Source organism: Cuculus canorus, chromosome 10 (genome assembly GCF_017976375.1).
Source record: "Cuculus canorus isolate bCucCan1 chromosome 10, bCucCan1.pri, whole genome shotgun sequence".
Taxonomy (NCBI): Eukaryota; Metazoa; Chordata; class Aves; order Cuculiformes; family Cuculidae; genus Cuculus; species Cuculus canorus.
In genome coordinates, this window is record NC_071410.1 from 11861015 (window position 1) to 11880091 (window position 19077).

The window sequence follows — 19077 nt, forward strand, 5'->3', positions numbered from 1 at the left end:
CATACCAACTGTTTTTATTATATTTAATATTATTTTGCCACTTTATTTTTTTTAAGCAAATAAGGTCTAGCATAAGAAAAGATCTGTAAAATCTGTAAAATCTGTAAAGTGTAATTTAAATTTAGAATGAAAAGTCCTGAGTTCTTTCTGCTGCATGTTGCTATTTTTTGCCATATAATGAGACCATCAATTAACTTTTTCATTTAGATGCTACTTCCTGCTCTTGGACACTTCCCACATGAACAGTCAGGAAAGCTACAGTCTAGTGATACACACTGGACTATATAACAAATCCTGACTCATGACTGAGATTCACCAACTACAGCTTTCTTCCTACACTTGTTCAGTGAGCTTTCTCTTTTACTATTTCGTGAGTGTACTGTGCTTCATTTTCTCTCCTTTCCCCCTAAACCTGAAGGGCCATATAAGAGCTGCTTGGAATTTTTATACGACACGGCAAGGGAAATGCAGAACAAGCTGTGCCTCCAGTACTCCGCTTGGATCCTGAGCCCTTTCCTGCCCTCCACCCATTCACTGAGATAACAGGCAGTATTTATATACGTATATACAGGGTATATACTGTATTTCTCAGGATCCATCCCTCTCTTCTTCTTTTACTCAATAAAACTGCAGAGTCAGGATGTACCTTAATGGAATCTTATTTTGCAGACCAGCCTGAGAGATTACTTAGTTATTTGCACATGTTATTTAAGTATTCCTGTCTTACTCAGTTAATTACACAATATTTAGAGTCAGATACAAAGCTCCTTGAAGTTAGTGGGGCCATTCCAAGGGACTGGAATCTGTTGTCTAATAAACAATTTCACATAACTTTTTGTCCCTCTTGGCAAACCTATTGAAAAACATTTTCAATTTTTTAAAAGGTTAATAATTATATTGTGTTGCCCTTCAGATTTATGAGACCCTGACTTCACAACAGACTTAAATAGCAGTTGTTGACCTTTAGTCTGATGCACCAGTTTGATGATTTGAGAAATCGTGGCACAACTTGGTTTTGTTTGAGATCAGAGACTTTCTGTTTTAGTAGACAAACTCTGTTTTGAGATAACATCTTGGCTGCCTTTTCTTCTGCCTTTCGATTGGTATCTTGTCCTAAACAATAGAACTTCTCTCCACTTTTATGTTCATTTACTTAAGGGGTGACTCTCTCAAGAAAGATCCCAGGGTATAGCATCTTTAAATTCTGATCTTTTAGAAGAGGAAATTCAACACTAGTGGCTTGAGCGAAAAGGTAACTACAGTGATTCTGGCCTCAGAATCTCTGCATAAACTGAGGTTTGTAATAGGCAGCTTACTTGGCCGTTTTAAGTCAGAGGAATATTACGGAAGAGAACAGGAATTTGACTGTAAAAGAAATCATGCAGGAGAGAGGAGAGGGGATCCCAGGATTGTTAAAGAAAACCTCAGATCTAACTGAAAGTTGCTAAAGATGAAAAAGAAAAATATGTAAAAGTACTTTGTTTTGTCTAACTTTTGCTAGCTAATACTGTCAATCAGGTTTTGAAACTTTTACAAAGTCTATATGCCTATTGTTTCCCATATTGTGTTCTTAATGAAGAGTAGTACATAAGCAGAGAGTACTCACAGAACATGAGATTTAGCAAAAGGCTTATATTTCCTAAACACTGTTCAGGAAAATATTTAAGTGCATACATATATACGCTCCATAACACCTTTTCATTGGGCTCTAATTCAACTCCCTCATTACATGCTTTTCTGAAAGAGGGATTCTAAGGGAGAAACTAAGGTAAGCCAATGGTCTGGAAATTAGTATTCTGTCCATTAAGCATCTTAAACAAACCTTTGTTCTAGCAGTGAGCAATTTTTTTTTGTTTTAAACATTGGTTAGGATACATATCATACATTAAATATTTTCAATATTAAATCCAAATGGAGAAACTGTCATGACAGGCTACCTCTGCGTTCTTAATCCTCATAGGTTCCCCTCTGAAGCCCACCTATACGTAGATAATTCACAGAAAATATATCAGCAGACCGTACAAGATAACAGTTTATAGCATAAGAAAATAGCATCTTATGGCATATAAACACAGAAATATTCAAAATGTTTCCTCTATTCATGAGTGAAAGACACCTTTAAAATTTTCATGGTTTTTTTTTTTTTTTCTGCTCTGTAGTCCCAATCCTATGGCTGTGTGAGAGGAATCTAAAATTGGATTATTAAGTAATGAATGCATTGGCTTAGTCCAATTGCTGAGTAGACCTCAGCAACTGTGACATTTAATCTTTCTCAAAAAAAAACCCAAAACAACAAATTCAGCAGATCAATTTCCTATGAATGGAAAACAAAGATTTATTTCTTCTATGGAACTGCTAGGTAACACCTTTCAAAGCTGAATAGCTTTGAAAACCTTTGTGTGAAATGGGCCTGCCTAAGCACTTTAGCACTGTATAGTTACAGACACAGCACATACTTTCGTATGGAATCAGAACAATCCTTTCATATTTAATAAGCTTATCTAATCAAGGATAGTAAAAGCATTTTTAACATTTTCCAAAACCCCCTTTAAAAATTTAAACCTACAAATTTTTCAAGTTTTTGTTCTTCTACCTTCCAATAACGCATGTGGTTTCCTTGCTGGCTTTTAAATAGAGCATTAAAGCAGCTTTAAACCCTTTAAGGGTTGTTCTTCACAAAATAGAAAAATGGAAATTGAGATACAGAACTGATTTCTAAAACTCACGACTTCTCTTTTTCAGGATGGGTGGCAACAGTAACTAATTAAAAGAAAGAAAATACAGAGGCTAAAGAAAAAGGAATTCTGATCCCTTCTAGATAGCAAATGGTACACCTCAAATTTTAAAGCAGAATCATAGACTCACTGGGTTGGAAAAGACCTCGAAGATCATCGAGTTCAACCATTCCTATCAACCACTAAACCATGTCCCTGAGCACCTCATCTACCTGTCCTTTAAATTCCTCCAGGAGTGGGGACTCCACCCCCTCCCTGAGCAGCCTCTGCCAGTGCTCAACAACCCTTCCTGTGAAAAATTCTTTCCTGATGTCCAGCCTGAACCCCCCCTGGCAGAGCTTGGGGCCATTCCCCCTTGTCCTGTCCCCTTAGAGTACTCTTAAAACATGAGAACACAAGTTTAGCATAGTTATGAAAAAACTGTTAGGAGGCTGCTTCTACCAAGCCAGATGGTTAATATGTGACAGGGGAATATAACAAGAAGGAAAGTAGGTTGTGTTACCCCTTAAACTTTGATAATGTGTCCAAATGGACATAATCACAGGTCACATCTCTGAGAAAATATCATCACCAAGGGTGACAATATATCAAAAGCCAATGGAAACATTTCTGATTAGATGGAATATGAAAAGCTGCATATGTCTTTAATCAATGCTATTTTGACTACAAGAAAAAAATGAGAGATTGGATGCAGCCACCAAATGTGGCAGTTATTACCAGGTTGTTTCAGTTAATTGGGAGAAAATATTTGGCTCGAAAACACATGAGGCTCCTAACTCCAAAGAGACTCCTTGATACCTCCAGCCTGAAACACTAAAAACTCTAATATCTTTTGTTAGGATGCTACATTGGCAAGGAAACTTTCCAAGTGAGCACAGGCTCTACAAAGCATTACAGTGATCCTAACAAGCCAAATTAAAAACCTCTTCTGAGTTGAACTGAATAACTGCAACCAAAACATCACCTGTCATTCATTTTAATGAAATAATAAAATTACTAATTCTATTAATTTTATTTCTCTGCCTTGAATACCTGTCAACCTCTACAGCCTTTGAAGACCTTATGAAAGTTTATATATTTATCTCCCATTTTCCACAGGAAGAGAATGGCCGTCTGTCTCTTCTCTTATGAGAAGAGCAAAGCTCCAAGGCAGCAGGTTCCAGAATCTCACAGATAACATAGCTTAAGCACTTAACTCCCACTGCAATAAATACAAATGCACATGATACGTAGGAACCTATGAATTTACCAAAGAAAAATAAGTAACTGGATTAACAATGCAAACCTGAACTAAAGTGCTTTATTGTGCCATGTATGTCTAGCAAACATTGCTTATTAAATTCTTTCCACTGGCTTTGATGAAAACATATTGATATGAATTATCACTCTCGTTTTAACGTCTCCCAGATGATGTTCTGCGAAGGCAAACACTTTTATCACAGATACATTCTGCTGAAATACCTTCCAGTCCATACCATAGAGCTTACCATTAGCGCCTTAAACTACTGCATATTAAGGCTGGAATACTTTTACTAATGACAACTGCAATGTAATTTTAATTTCAGCAATTTAATGCTACAACAGAAAACATTATGACTATGATGCTGGAGGAAGATTTCTTCCTGATTACAATAATAATCAGCTATAGAAGATGTATGAAGATTTATCACATGCCTAATTTCTAGATAATAATTGTAAGATGCAGGACTGCAAATGGTACCACGTGGTTCTCAGGACTGCTGGGAAATTAAAATAGGTCCTGTTGTTTCATTACATGTGCTTTTATGAATGGGAGGCAAGCGGAGATCAATCACAATGTTTGCTTCAGATCTGTTCTGTGTTTAACATAGAGGGTGTAAAGTGACCCTATGATGTACAGTCAGGCAGTAATGAAAAAGTACACATTTGAAAAAAATCTGTATATACATGATGCTATACGTAACACAGAGAGATTGCTGTGATCATGGTAACAGTGCAAAGAAAAGAGTATGGATCTTAATGACAGCCCTTCCTTATCTATTTGGTGGTCTAACACAAATTACTCTGTTGCTGTTTTAACTTTTGAGAACTGCACTCTTGGCTAATGACATTTTTGCCATGCTTAGAAAATGGTCATCTATCCTTAGCCCTAAATAAAAAGGTCATTTCACCCAACAGGAAAAACTTTGATTTTATGTTTCATGGCAGTTTAGCCCATCTGCTTTGCCTTAGTAGTTTGACAAATAACTACTGAAAATTTTGGCATTTTTTTCATCTCAAGGAAATAGTGAAGGCCAGACACGCGAAGAGTGACCAAGGTCTCTGAAGTCAGGTAGTGCAACAGCTCATATTTTAGGAGCCTTCCTGTTAGAGTAACGTCCTAATCCATAGCCTGGCACCAGGCACTCTGAAGCCTTCAACCAGACAACAGATACAGACACATTCTCTCTCCAAAACTTAGGGGCCTCACCTGAGGTTGCACTCAGGCACCGCTCTCTGCTTAGGATCCTGACTCCAAAATCCTTTCTTCAGAATCAGCATCTCCCTAAAACTCTGCGGTCTTTGTTTGTTTGCTTTGTTCAGGAAGCAGAAGGATCAGTCCTTTTTTTTTTTTTTAAGCAAAAATAGCAGCAGTAGCAATGTCCGTGCTTATCTTCCACATAACAGCTTTCTGGATGAAGTACAGAGTCAGGAAGTGGGAAACAAGGTCTCTTTTGCTCCTCAGCTTGAAGGAAACTATATCTCCTTCTCTTAAGTGCCAGAAGAATGCCCTAATCACCACATTTGCACATGGATGCAATAAGACAGCTTTGTCTGTTTGCAACAGTACACGGCTTCCATCTGTTTAAAAGAAATGCAGTCCCACGTGCAGTTCATTCCTACAGTGATGACCTTTTCTCATTTGTGTTCAATGCCAGAGCTCACATGAACTGTGAAAAACAGGAGAGGAATAGAAATGAACCACCACATTCTTTATGCTTTCTTTAGAAAAAAAAAAATATGAGAAAGAAAGCATACGGAAACAGTGCACGTTGCATTTTGTGATGAGCTAGAAATTAGTGAGTTATAATATCCCTCCAAATTTGAGTTTCACCAAGGATATATGGCGCTTTAGCTGTGCTACGAAACTGCTACTGAACTCTTAAATGAGAGTCGTAATGTGAGTGCAAAGCAAATTTTAAAAATAATGTTGAAACATTACTCCAGCTGAAACTAAATGTCTCAGTGTTAGCATCGATTTTAAAGTGGAAATCGGGTTCCTGAGTGTTGTAGATGCTTTTTAATCTTTTTCCCAACATGGCCTACATCACCAGATCAGAAGCCCTAACTGGTGATATAATTAGTTTAGGTGACATGCTCCATTGCAACCACCGTCAGCTGAGGAGGACTTCGGGGTGTTGGCTGATGAGCAGCTTAATATGACCCAACGATGTGCACTTACAGCCCCTAAAGCCAACTGTTTCCTGGGCTACATCAAAAGAAGCATGGCCAGCAGGTCAAGGGAGGTGATTCTACCCCTCTACTCTGCTCACATGAGAACCTATACGAAGTGTTGTCAGCTGTACAACTCTGTGGTCTCCAGCATATGAATGACATTGACCTTCTGGAGCAAGTCTGGAGGAGGACTACAAAGATGATCAGAGGGCTGGAGCTCCTCTCCTATGAAGACAGGCTGAGAGAGTTTGGATTGTTCAGCCTGGAGAAGAGAAAGCCACAGAGAGACCTTAGAGCAGCTTCCAGTACTTAAAGAGCATCTACAAGAAAGCTACAGAGGGACATTTTACAAGGGCATACAGTAAAAGAACAAGGGACAGTGGCTTTAAAGTGAAAGAGAGTAGATTTAGATTATACATAAAGAAGAAATTCTTCACTATTAGGGCGGCAATGCACTGGAACAGGTTCCCTAGAGAAATTGTGGATCTCCCATCCCTGGCAGTGTTCAAGGCAAGGTTGAATGGAGCTTTGAGCAACATGATCTGATGGAACTGGTTGGAACTAAATGAACTTTAAATTCCTTTCCAACCCAAGCTATTCTATGGTTCTATGATAAATGACATCAAATTAACAGACCATATTACCTCAGCATTTAGGGAAATACTTAATAGCAGACTAGCTATTAGGATTGGTGATTTAATTGCTCCAAAGAGAGGGAGACAGGAGAAAAAAAAGGAAGAAACTGACAGAAAGGAAGCATGCATGCACAATAGGTAAAATTGTGTTTTCTAAGGCTGAAGCAATTTAAATTGATTACACATCAGGTAGTGATGTCTACAAAATTTGCAATTCCAAACAAACATTGTTAAAGGAGTTTGTAGTAAATTCATTTGGGAAATAAATAATCAACTACTTAGCAGTCTATAAAGACAGCATAATGTGAAATACAATAAGTAAATACTTTGTAAAACTAAATCTAAATACTAAAGGGTTCATCTTTAGGCCTCTGTATTTATATTTGATAGTGACTTTCAGTAATATACTTTCTTTAGTTAAAAACCTCAGTGGTTTGCAAGATTTCTGTAATATATTTCTGCCCCAAGACCAGTACTGGGAATTTAATTTGCATTTATTAATAATTTATATTTCCCCAGCTGTATCTCTTAAAATTTGAGACTGGAGCAAGGAATGAAGGTATGGAACCAGCTGGCTAATGAAAGAAAAACCCTGCTCCCTTCTGGGAGTGTGACAGGGCACAAAAAGGATGCCCTCCTCCTTCTGTGTCCCTCCTTCTCCCCCACTGGCACGACTGCCAGCACAGCCCAATGGGACAGCCAGACCATGAGCTCAACCACAGTGCAGAGAGCGGTACCCAGCTGAGAGGCCGAGAGAGCAGACTACCATTAGAGAATAGCAAATACTGATAAATGCATCCAGGCATATGCCGCTTTCAGAAAAACAGGGAAGATGAATGCTTTGAGAAGGGGTTTGTTATTGTTGGTTTTATTATTTTTAATACCACAGTGTTCCAATAAGCCTGCATTATCTCAGCAGGATCACTAGGAGACCTGATATCACTAGTCATTCTCATATTCTAGATAAAAAGAATGGGATTCAAAAATGCACGCACACAAAAACAAAACCAGAAAGCCAGTCAGAAAGAAAATTCCGGCAATTGATGCTACAGTTCCTGCAACATCACCCAGCAGGAGAAAATGGAGAGGAAGGATTATGCCACTTAATCAAATACTTATTGAATATTCAGGTAAAGGAAAGCTTATCTAAAATAAAAAAAAACCAAAAACCTCATCTTATTTAAAGAGATCTTCAGTGTTACCAAACTATATGGTATCTATTGGGAATGCTCCGGTGCTGGAAAAGTATTTGCTTTATCAATCTGCATGGCTTTTCTTATTTTTAATAAGGCTGTATTGTCAGTTTTAAACCTTGGAGTACTGCTAAAGATGTACACGCATAAAACTAACCAAAGAGAGAGTATATAGCACCAGAGCTTTGAAGGATCTCAATTACATTTTTGCACACACGTGAGGTTTGACTAGTGTGTAACTTCCTTTCCTAGAGAACCTCATCCAAAGTAGGGGAGCAAGAGCCAGGAAAACAAATCCAGTCTTCCATTGTTTCTCTTTCAGAAGCAAAGGTAGTAACTCCAATAACACTGGTAAAAAGCAGTAAGATTCAGCCTGTTACAGAGGCTTATTTTAAATCTTACCTCTGTTGGGTTGCTGCAATGTTTTCCCTGTATTACAGAAATAGAAATGAAGTCCAAAAGTATGAGAAGCCATGTTGTAAAAGTCAGTTCAGAGAGAAGTAAAAAACACCCCTATAAACAAAACCACACCACCACCACATTTACCACAAGCTGATTTCTTAAATCTGCACCAACATGAAAGCTGGTTTTTGAGTCAAGTTCACCACACCAAAGACATGAATGGCTCTGAAAATCTGGATCTAATGCCTTTGCAGTAGTCTCCGCTTCTCTAACCTAAGCCCTGCTGAGAAGTAGAGTGCAGCACCTTGAGAGTTACTGTGCCCTTTATGAAGGCTCCTTCGAATTCCCACCCTCCTCCTATGGACATGTTTTTTATCACCTGGGCTAAGGTGGCAATCAATTTCATACATTGGTTTTCAGCTCAAAGTCTACAAACCATCTTCCTACTATGCACTATAAAAGCCCAACGTAGTAATAAATTTAATGCAAAATATCTTGGAATGATACTTAAAAAAACCCTTAAAACTCAATGGCGCTTTCTTAGTTACTAAATTAAAATCTAATGCTTTCAGAAATAAAGCAAGATCAATCTTTCTTATCTTCTCTGCTCTTCATAATTTGACTTCAGGCCATCCTGTTTCTCTGGTCTAATCTGTCTGTTATCACTAGAAAGGATTGATTTGCTCGGCTCTAGTTTGATATTAGTACATGCTTCACTGTCTAACAACAACATTTTCCTTGTAGCTTTGTACACTTTCTTGTAACTAAGGCATAACAGCATACATTTAGTCTTTGTCAATTTAGTTACAAATGCAAAAGCCTTTTGAGTGAGGAACACTGATACACACTGAATTCTGGATGAACCTGAGCTCGGGGTTCAAAAGTTTAAAGAATTACATTTCTACAGAGTGAAAAGGAACCCTGATTTTTTTTTTTTTCAGTCTGATAAAAAATTTAGATATCTGTTATAATGTATACATACTTACAAAGTTAACATGGGAACAACTTGATAAACACCAGAAATTATGTTCTTCAACTGTTTTTCAGTCAGGAGGCAGATCAGTGGAAGAGAAAGATCCATCAAGGCCAGCTGCTGCCCTGAAGCATTTCTACAGTGACTCTATCCAACAAAAGAACTACCAAACTTGCCTGAGAGATAGGCAACTCCTTCAGCTAAAGGAGTTGGGAATTGCTCCCTGAATACAATAAACCAAAATCAATGAGGAGCTTCCCATTCCATTGTTATTCTCAACCAATCCAATGTCCTTTCCTGGCTTTTCTTGAAATTATACATTGTTCTGCTGTGTATTCTGCTGCACTTATATTAAAACAAACTCTTAATATTGCAGTTAACTAACCTAAAAATAGAAAAGATAAAAATACGTGTCTTTCAGAAGACTGCTGTGATAGCAGTAAAATTTTGCTAAAGCTTTTGCTGGAGAAAAAAAACCAGAAAGCAGTTCCTGCTAGTTTCCTATCTAGTCATAGGTATCCATTAGAAGATGAGAATGGAAAGTTATAGGAATAACAAATTCACAGTATTTCTTCTTGATTACTGTGTATTTGTAGTACAAACATACGTATGTTAAACAAGACTAATATTTGAATATCTTTACTGCTACTACTAACTGTATACTTTCATGAAAACGTATGTTAGTACTGTGCATACCAGACTGCCCCTATATACCCAATATTCAGTACGTTGACAAAATATGTTGATCCCAGCATAACAGAACAATTTGGCATGACTTTAGCTTTTAAGAACTACTTTGTTGAAAAGTGGGATTTACATGCAAGTAAGTCAAGTTCATCAAAAAAATCCTGCAGCTTTGGGGTATTTTATTTCTCTTACGGAATATGACATCTAGACTAACTATACAACTTTGTGTGAGTTACAATAGACTTTGTAGTCAGTGGTGTTTTTCTTACAATACTGATTAACAAGCTGGTTTTGTAAGATTGCCAGGATATATATGTGATACTGTCCTTTTGGACTGAGGTGCTGGTAGCTGTCAATAAAAAAAAAACACACCACTAAGTAGCAATGATCAAGAATCATTGACTCATTGAGACATACCGTTGTTTGCATGCAACATTAAATCCAAATCTCATTTTCCTCTATCTCAATACACCTCTCACCTCTTAAGCTAAAAATTATAACCACAGTTGCATGACCAATATTTCTTCTGTCAAAGAAAACTACTGAAGATTAAACTGCTAATGTCATGCTCACAAACAAAAAGCTGTAAGAAAGATATGCCTACCTGCAAACTCTTCTATCAATATTGTATGTTCTTTTGTTCTTGGAAGAACTCTTGAATAGCTTTTAATGAGCCAATGAATCTCATTAAATACTAAAGTTATAGTATTAAACTACCGGTAGATAAATTATTTCTTTTAATTAATTAGCATGTTATGATAGAATAAAAAGCAGAGGAATAAGGAACTGAAATTTAAATCAGTCAAGAGGCAACTATGAATTCAAGGTACATTAAGATTAGCCTATATTGGGCCTGCACATTCTACAATTTCTGCACCTTCATGCTATAATCTACAGAGATATTTAACAAACACACAAAATTCTATTTCCATTTTCTACTGTAGTTTTCATCCAACTCTTTAGAAAGATGATGAAATAATTGAAAAACTCTTTTCCCCATGTATAACCCGGTTGCTTTGGAAGCTTCCATTGCAATGGTATGACAAATGATATAGCACCCATATCAAGCAGACTGGCCATTCTGCATGTAAACCTTTGTCTCTAACATACATAGCTTTGGTATCTAGCAAAATCCTTTCTTAGAGGATGTCTTGCACACACTTTGCTGTCCTAGACCCACTACTAGCACATACTGCGTATTTCTCAGTGTCAATCAACTATTTTCATTCCAAATTACATTTCAAATTAGAAAAAAATATTAAGAACCATGTTTTAGCTAAGTTTAATTATTTAGAAGTGAATAAACATGGAAAAAATATGTGACAATGGCCCATCCATGTCCTCCATCCTCTTCCATTTTCCCCTACCTATCATGAAAACAAGTTAATGTCAAGAGCACATAATAGTAGAATGTATTTTTATCATGTCACATGAGACCCTCCAACAAGGAAGGGAAGAAGAACATAATTTCCTTCCCTTAATTTTCCACATAAAGCAGATAGATACTTGTGGTTTAAATGTTGCATCTGCTAAGAAGGGAGTTTATATCAAAGGAAAAAAATATAAACTTTAATGTTTCAATGACTATGAAAATGAGATATTACTGTAAATATTTCTACCATATATTATAATGGAGTATGAAGAAAAACAAAGTGGACGTGTGCAAAAAGTGGCAAGATAGAACATATAACTGCCCAGAAATATAACTGATATAATATCAGATATTAGATGAATGCAGCTCTAGATCAGCAGTGAAATTGATTGAATGATGTTATCTGAAACTAGGATCAGCAAAAAGGAAAGAAAATGAGGAAATACGGTGGAATGACTCATAATATCTAACGTATGAATTCCCAATTCCATCAATCATTTCTGCTAAGATTACACATTGCTGGAGAGAAATTGGGCTGAAATGTTAACGATCTCATGATTTACATTCTGCCAGAATCCTTTCACTTTCCTCTGCAGCCTCAGAAATGGCACAAAAGCTCCAGAGTTCAGAAAATGCAAGAGGGAAAATCACGATCTCTTAAAACCTATCATATTTTACAGCACAGGTTGTTATTGCTCGTTCCTGTAGTAGTAGTAAAACAGGCCTCCTTCTGTTGAAGTACACCATAATAGCTGTTAAAATGTTTCAAGGACTTTAAATGTGTTGGGGCGATCATTTCAATTCCTTCCAGAATATAAAAACTGCGACAGCAATAGTCAAGGTTTAAAAAATAACTAAAAACAAAAAATCCCAAAATCAGAAAAAAAATTGTCCTGTGAGAAAACTTTTTGGGTTATCTAATTGAATTAATTTTAGGTTGCAAAAGAGGACTATGTTATTCTTAATTCTAGTTAAACAAGACATTCAGTTATTTCTAATACCAATTAACTACAGCTTCAAGAACTGTTGAACTACCAATGGAACTGTTTGAAACTTCCAAAAGACCTTTGCTGAGACAGATTTCAATCTGGGAACACATGCTCAACTCCTGATGAAATCTTTTGCAAGCTGTGTAATTTTGAAAAAAGAAATTTCAAAACATCAAAATAGTCTTTATTTTTCTGCTGAAAGGAAGAAAACTATTATTGATGTACCCGGGAAAGAAAAAAAATAAGTTAAAGATAGAGCTGTTTTGTTGGTTTGTTTTTTTTTTTTTTTTTCAAATGAGGTATTCTCTGCTAATGTTATTAATAAATATAAACTACTTAGAAAGAAAGACAGAAAATATACTTGAGGCTTTTTGTTGGCACTAATAGACCATGTAAAAAATAGAAATAAAAATACTTAGCTGGGAATTTTGATCAGACACCATAATAGTTGACCTAGTCCATGTTAATGAGGAAAGCCTACAAAAATCCAGGATGCATTTAATATACTTTACTAAGTATCTAAATATAGAAATTGGTAAAAAATATTTGGGAAGCCAGATTTCTGCTGAAGCAAGCAAAAACTTAATTTGTAGAGAAAACCAAAACACAGCACCTCCCTGCAAAGCAAATCAAAGAATTAATCATACGCTTTTATTAAAATGAAGCAAACCTACCCAATGAAACCACAGAATCTCTGGCTTCCACATTAAGTAATCAACATTTTTGCAACAGAATCATATATTAGAAAATAAGTGTAAATGATTATATGACATTTATATATTTCCAGTATGTACTTACTTAGTTTATACATGCCTGTAATTACATGAGCGTTTATTTTATGTCTTATAGTTCTATTTGTCATGAATCATACATTACTTCAAATCCGTCTTTGATATTTCATTTAGCTTAAACTTCCAGTTCTTATTCAGTGGATTAATAAATGCATATAGCTATTTATAGAAAGAAAAGACACCACTGTCATTGTAAGTGCAAAACGCTTGCATGTGTTTTCAGCTGTATACAAGAAATAGTAAAATTCTGAGTTGTTATCCATTTCTCTTTACATAAAAGCAGCTATATTAATTAAAAAAAACCCTGGCAATAAAAAAACCCAACACTAGTATTGTTCAACATCACTAGCGTTAACATTTGGAGCATTCCAGAAGTGTGTGCTTATTTTACCTACCAAAAATGACAGCATGGAACAAGGCTGAATTAATCACTTTCTTTTAAATTAGGATTTATTACCCTTTTATGCTCACTGGAGGAAAAGCACATAGAAAGTGCAATTGATTTGTTACTAGAAAAATCAGTAGTCTTTTATTTCCCTCTCATTTTCAAGTTGAATACACAAACACCTGTCAAATATCAAAATTCCATAGTGAGACAAGCCCTGATGGGGACAAGTGAAAAGGCTGTAGAAGATCTTGGAACACGGAATAATATATCAGTTCTGGAGGAAGTGTGTTTGGACGGGTTTTTTAAGTAGCTATTTCTTTATATTGTAATCGCATTAGATGGATTGTTTTAGGTCACGTCATGTGAGCAGGAGTGTCAAATCCGTAGGACTAAGTTGATTTGTAGAGTAGTAGCAGAAAGACAATCTGCATTTCATGCCATTTGCTTACATCAACTGCTGTGATCCTCTCAGTTTCTGCTAATTAATAAGCAGATCAATGTCCACTGCATGGAAAAAATTCTCAGATTCCCATAAAACTGAGCTGCAAGCAAAATAATTTTTCTTGGTATAAAATGAAGCGTCAATCATACCAGAATAAAACTTCTGAAAGAAAATGAGTCACCAAGCAGGAAAAGCTACTGAAATGGATGATTAACCGAAGGCTTTTCAACCGAAGGCTTTTCAAGTGTTTGTTCGTTGCTGGTTACAGCCTGTACCTTGGTTTTTTTTTCAGTTTCTCCCCAGGAATTTGTAGTAGAAAGAAGAGGAGCAAGAAGAAGCATACAGTCAGCAGATTTGTTATAAACTGATTCTTCCAGAAAAGACAAAGAGCCGACTCATTTCAGGGTATCAACACAACATAAGGCTACTGATCCACTTCACCAACAGAAAATAAACCTAATTACCATGTGTGGAATTGTAGCAAGAGAGAAAACCTCCAGAAACCTTTGCAGCAAGAACCTGTAAGCAGACATGGTGAGCCAAGTGCTGTACATAGAAATATCTGATGGAGAAATTTCCAGAGTCTAACCATCGGTGTATAATGATGCAGCAACCCTTTGGGCAAAATATTGGTTTAATAGTAGTTTATCATTAAAGAATGATTAACTATACTTGTTAAATAGCCCAAGCTGAAAGTAAAATAAAACAAATGCACACCAATTTCTCTATACCAACTACAGACTTCTAGGATTTTATGCAATGATGCCTGTTCTGCCTGAGGTCATATTTCAACTAAAATTTATTAATGCATCATTTGCTAAAATGCACAATAAGAAGCAAATGCTCGCTAGGCTAGGATACAGACTTCACACAGTAACTCTTTCAGTTTACCCGTAACAAAGTTAAAAAAAAATAAATCCAATTGAGTGCTGTGTTATTTAAAGGTATTCCAGTGCCTTATGCTCATAAGATGAACTTGTTTACCCACTATCAACCTGTCACAACATCTATCCAAGTAAAAATTTGTAACAAAGAAAAATAAACTAATCCAAAACAAACATGAAGGTTCTTAATTCTACAAAATACAGCTCAGCAACAGTCCGTAAGGACACATGTAAGGTTCTTCTGTTGTTCAACAAAAATAGCAAGGAAGCAGCCTGCCCGTTTTTCATGCAAGGTCTTGGAGACTAACCCTGAGTTGGGTTAGTAAATTAAATGCATTGAGAATAGTAATAATCTGTAAATGTGCTGGTTTCTACAAAAGCAAAACTGAACCATGTTTCCGTCAGTCATCTACTCGTTCTGTCAGACAGCTTTTGTATCCCATAAAACTGGTAACACTTTTATTAGATTTATTGTAGGTAAGCTATGACTGATAGATTTAAACTGAAGTCTTGTCCAAAGGCATAGGTCACCATATAGTGTTATAAAGAAAAACTGAGTAAAAAACCCCTAACAAAATAACGGAAGAGAGAAAAACAAGATCAATTATTTTAATTTTGTACTGCAAATACTTAATTAAGTCTTCTTACTGTCTTAAATATCTCCTCCTGCAATTCTTTCCTATCATCACCTCAATGTGCTTCTTACATTGCTAAAAGGAAATTTCGGTACTAAATGACATATTGGAAAATAATTAACATTTTACATTTAGTAAACTATATATCCTCTCCATATATACCACCAGCTCCCGTGGTGCAACTATACTGGTGCCAAGCTTTGTGAGAGAAATAATTACCACTTAAAAATAAGACGTAGAAGGGAGAATGGTGATGGATGGTATGCAAATCATTCAACAAAAACCTTATAGCTACTCCAATTTTACCTCTTATTCTAAAACAACAGTGCAAGTTGTATTTCTTGTATTATTTAGCTCTTACATAACGTAACAAGGAGACTAAAATAATGACACAGAAAATATTATGATTTTTTCTTTATTCAATAGTACTGTCTCATTTTTAATATTTATTTAATTAAATTAATATAATTTAATATTAATATAATTTTAAAATAATATAATTTAAAAAATATATATAATATATAATTTATATATAACATACTATATAATATGCTATAATTTAAAATTAATATAATTTAATTATATTTTTAATTATAGTAAGTATTTTGAGTGAATTGCTAAATCACTTGTTTCCTTCTGAAGAAGTAATCTAGCCAGGCAGACTATAAACAGTGGTTAAAATGGCTCTGTATGTGAAGTCCAAGTAGCATAGGGACAACAAGTAATAGTAAGTATTTCAGAGCACAGCAGGATTAGAGAATGACAGAAATCCAGAATCAATATGAAAGATCCTAATTGACATAGGATTACTGCACCAATCTGACTAGGCTTGTTTACTGGTTTAACTGCTCAATGTATAATTTCTATAATTAGAGTCTGAACAGCTAAGCAACATTGCAATGCAGCTGCAACACCCTAAAGAAATTTTAGACAGGCTATTAAAGAATGATTTATAAAGCAGGTTTTTGTTCAGCCAAGTGATCAGAATTTAATAGCACTGCCTACTTAGTGTTGAGCTGGACATCACTAAGCTAAGAAACAATAACAAATACCAGAAAAAAAAAAAAGGCAAAGCATTACAATATCTTCTGCACCAGAGCTATGAAGAGTATCATCATTGTAAAGTCAAAGTAAGCAAAAAGGTTCAGCTTTCTATTTGAGGCATGTTTCACCAAAAATTTTGTGCTGAACTGCTAAAACTGATTATTTTCTTTTCCCATTTGAAATAATTAAGAGCTGCAGTATAATGCCGAGCAAAAGCTTATGTTTGTTTATGAGGACTCAGGAAAGGGACAAGAAATACCTAAAAAAAGTGCTTTGGAAGGGGGAATTCTTCAGATGTTATACTCTAGAATCCTAAACAAGCTTTCCTACTAAATGGTGTCCTGTCAGTTTTCAGATAAGTCCAAGACCCAATTCCCCCTAATTTTAAGGAGAGTTGGGTTGTATTTGCAGGTCATTTGACCATTAGAACACGTTTCTGTTGGGAAGAAAACTATCTTATTCACACAGATCCTTATAACAAAGAGTGACAGCAGGTCCATTTAGTACATTTCTGATGGTGGTGTTTCAAAACAACTTCTCTCTCAGCAAGAAAGAAATGATGGGTGTCAGAAAGAATATATGTTCAGCACAAATAGGTTCTGCTCATTAGCAGATGGATTTGAAACACAGACTTGTGTTGGAAAAGAATGTACACAATTGCAAATGAACACCTACTACGCCTATTTGCAGCACCACAGTAAATTCTCTCAGAGAGCTGTGTGCGCTGAGCAGGTTTTCAGTAATATGCTCAGAAAGAAGGAAACAACTGAGGTTTATGCAGGATCTGTGGGAACAGTTTCACTGAATTCCACCGCTTTGTACTTCTGAGCTGGTATCTGGATCACAGCAACACCCCTGTTTATACAATGTAGAAAGTATAGTGGCATGCCAGCAGTGGAACAAAAGATATACATAATAAGTAGATAACATTGGGAAATCCAGGGGATAATTTGGGAAAAGTTGTCTCTAAAATTTTTTGTGACTACTACACCATCTGGTTCATCGTAACAGTTGTCGTCTTGATTTCCTGCTCTCATGATTCTCCCATTTTTTGTGCAAGATACAGACTTTTAGGAAGGATTGAATGAGATTATTCAAGCTGAGCTAAGAAAATTATTCTGCACTTCATAAAATTTCTTAAAAATGGAAGTGAGTGGGAGAAAAAGAAGCTGGCAATATTTGTGCTAACAGAGATCAATGAAATATTGCATTTACAACGTAAAGATATATGAAAACTGTACAGGAAAATAAAGACTCAACAAGATGACCTTGATGAATATTTTGAAAAGAATTAGGAGAGAACTGTAAAGGACAATCTGACTGGTGAATTTCAGTTGGGAAAAACAGAGAGAAAGGCTGATGGTTTTAGGGAAAACAAAGTTGAGGAAAAAAGAAACAATGATCCAGCAGTGGTGTTAGGACACACTGGGCACTGAAGGAGAAGAAAAGAGGAATACTGGTTTGAAAATTTTACAGCAGTCGAGATACAACAGCTTGATTGATTGATTGATAGATAAAACACAATAGTGTACTCTGTTCCAGTCTCAAGAATATTTGTGGAAAATACAGTTGACTCATGGAGAGAAAACTGGAAAAGTGAAGGAAGCCATCAGGAACAGAGGAGGGGAGAAACATATGAGTAAGATAAAGTGTTATTTATAATTTCTATAATACATCAATAATCAAATATCAGATCCATACTTCTACCCATCTATTGCATCAGCACAGGCTGCTGTCCCAGAGGACTGAGCCTGGGACGTCAGCTCCTACAGGAATCACACCACAACATAACTGAAGGCTAATTCACAGACTATTGTTTAATTCCCAGAAGTAGTACATCATACCCAGAACAGATCTGGGAAGAAGTTTACAACATAGGGATCAGAGTATGTCAGTTTGTCTGTAAGGAGGAAGGGATTCTGTACTCAGGTGAATAAATATGTCAGTAGCACAGATAGAAAGTAATAACGTCTTTTATTTAAGGTAATAACAAAAATAACCCACTACTGTGATTTTAATTGCGCAGATGAAAAATGTTGATAACTTTTAGGGAACTTAAAGAGTGAATAAACTCACAGCACCATTCTATGAACTGTCCTTTATAACTGTAGACCTAACTGTCAAAATATCTCCGATACACACACTATTTTATCTCTTGCTTTGCAAATACCTATGTATTTTTTTTTGAGTTTTCCTCTACCTTCCAAGAGAATATTTTCTTTTTTTTGTTTTTCTTTCCAATTTGGAGAAAAACTTCCAATGAAACAGGGTTGGTGAACATTAAATATATCACATAAGCAGCATGAAATCCAAAAAGTGAGTATTATAGCATAGCTATGTATTTTTAGTAAGAAAGTAATACGGCAGGACACTACGCTTATGCACACTAATTTCTAATCTAGGTACCTGAAACAGGATCATATTTCCTGGTAAAATCAATTAACATGCAAAGCCCTTTCTGCTATGTTCACAGCCAAGGAACCTGCTTTAAAA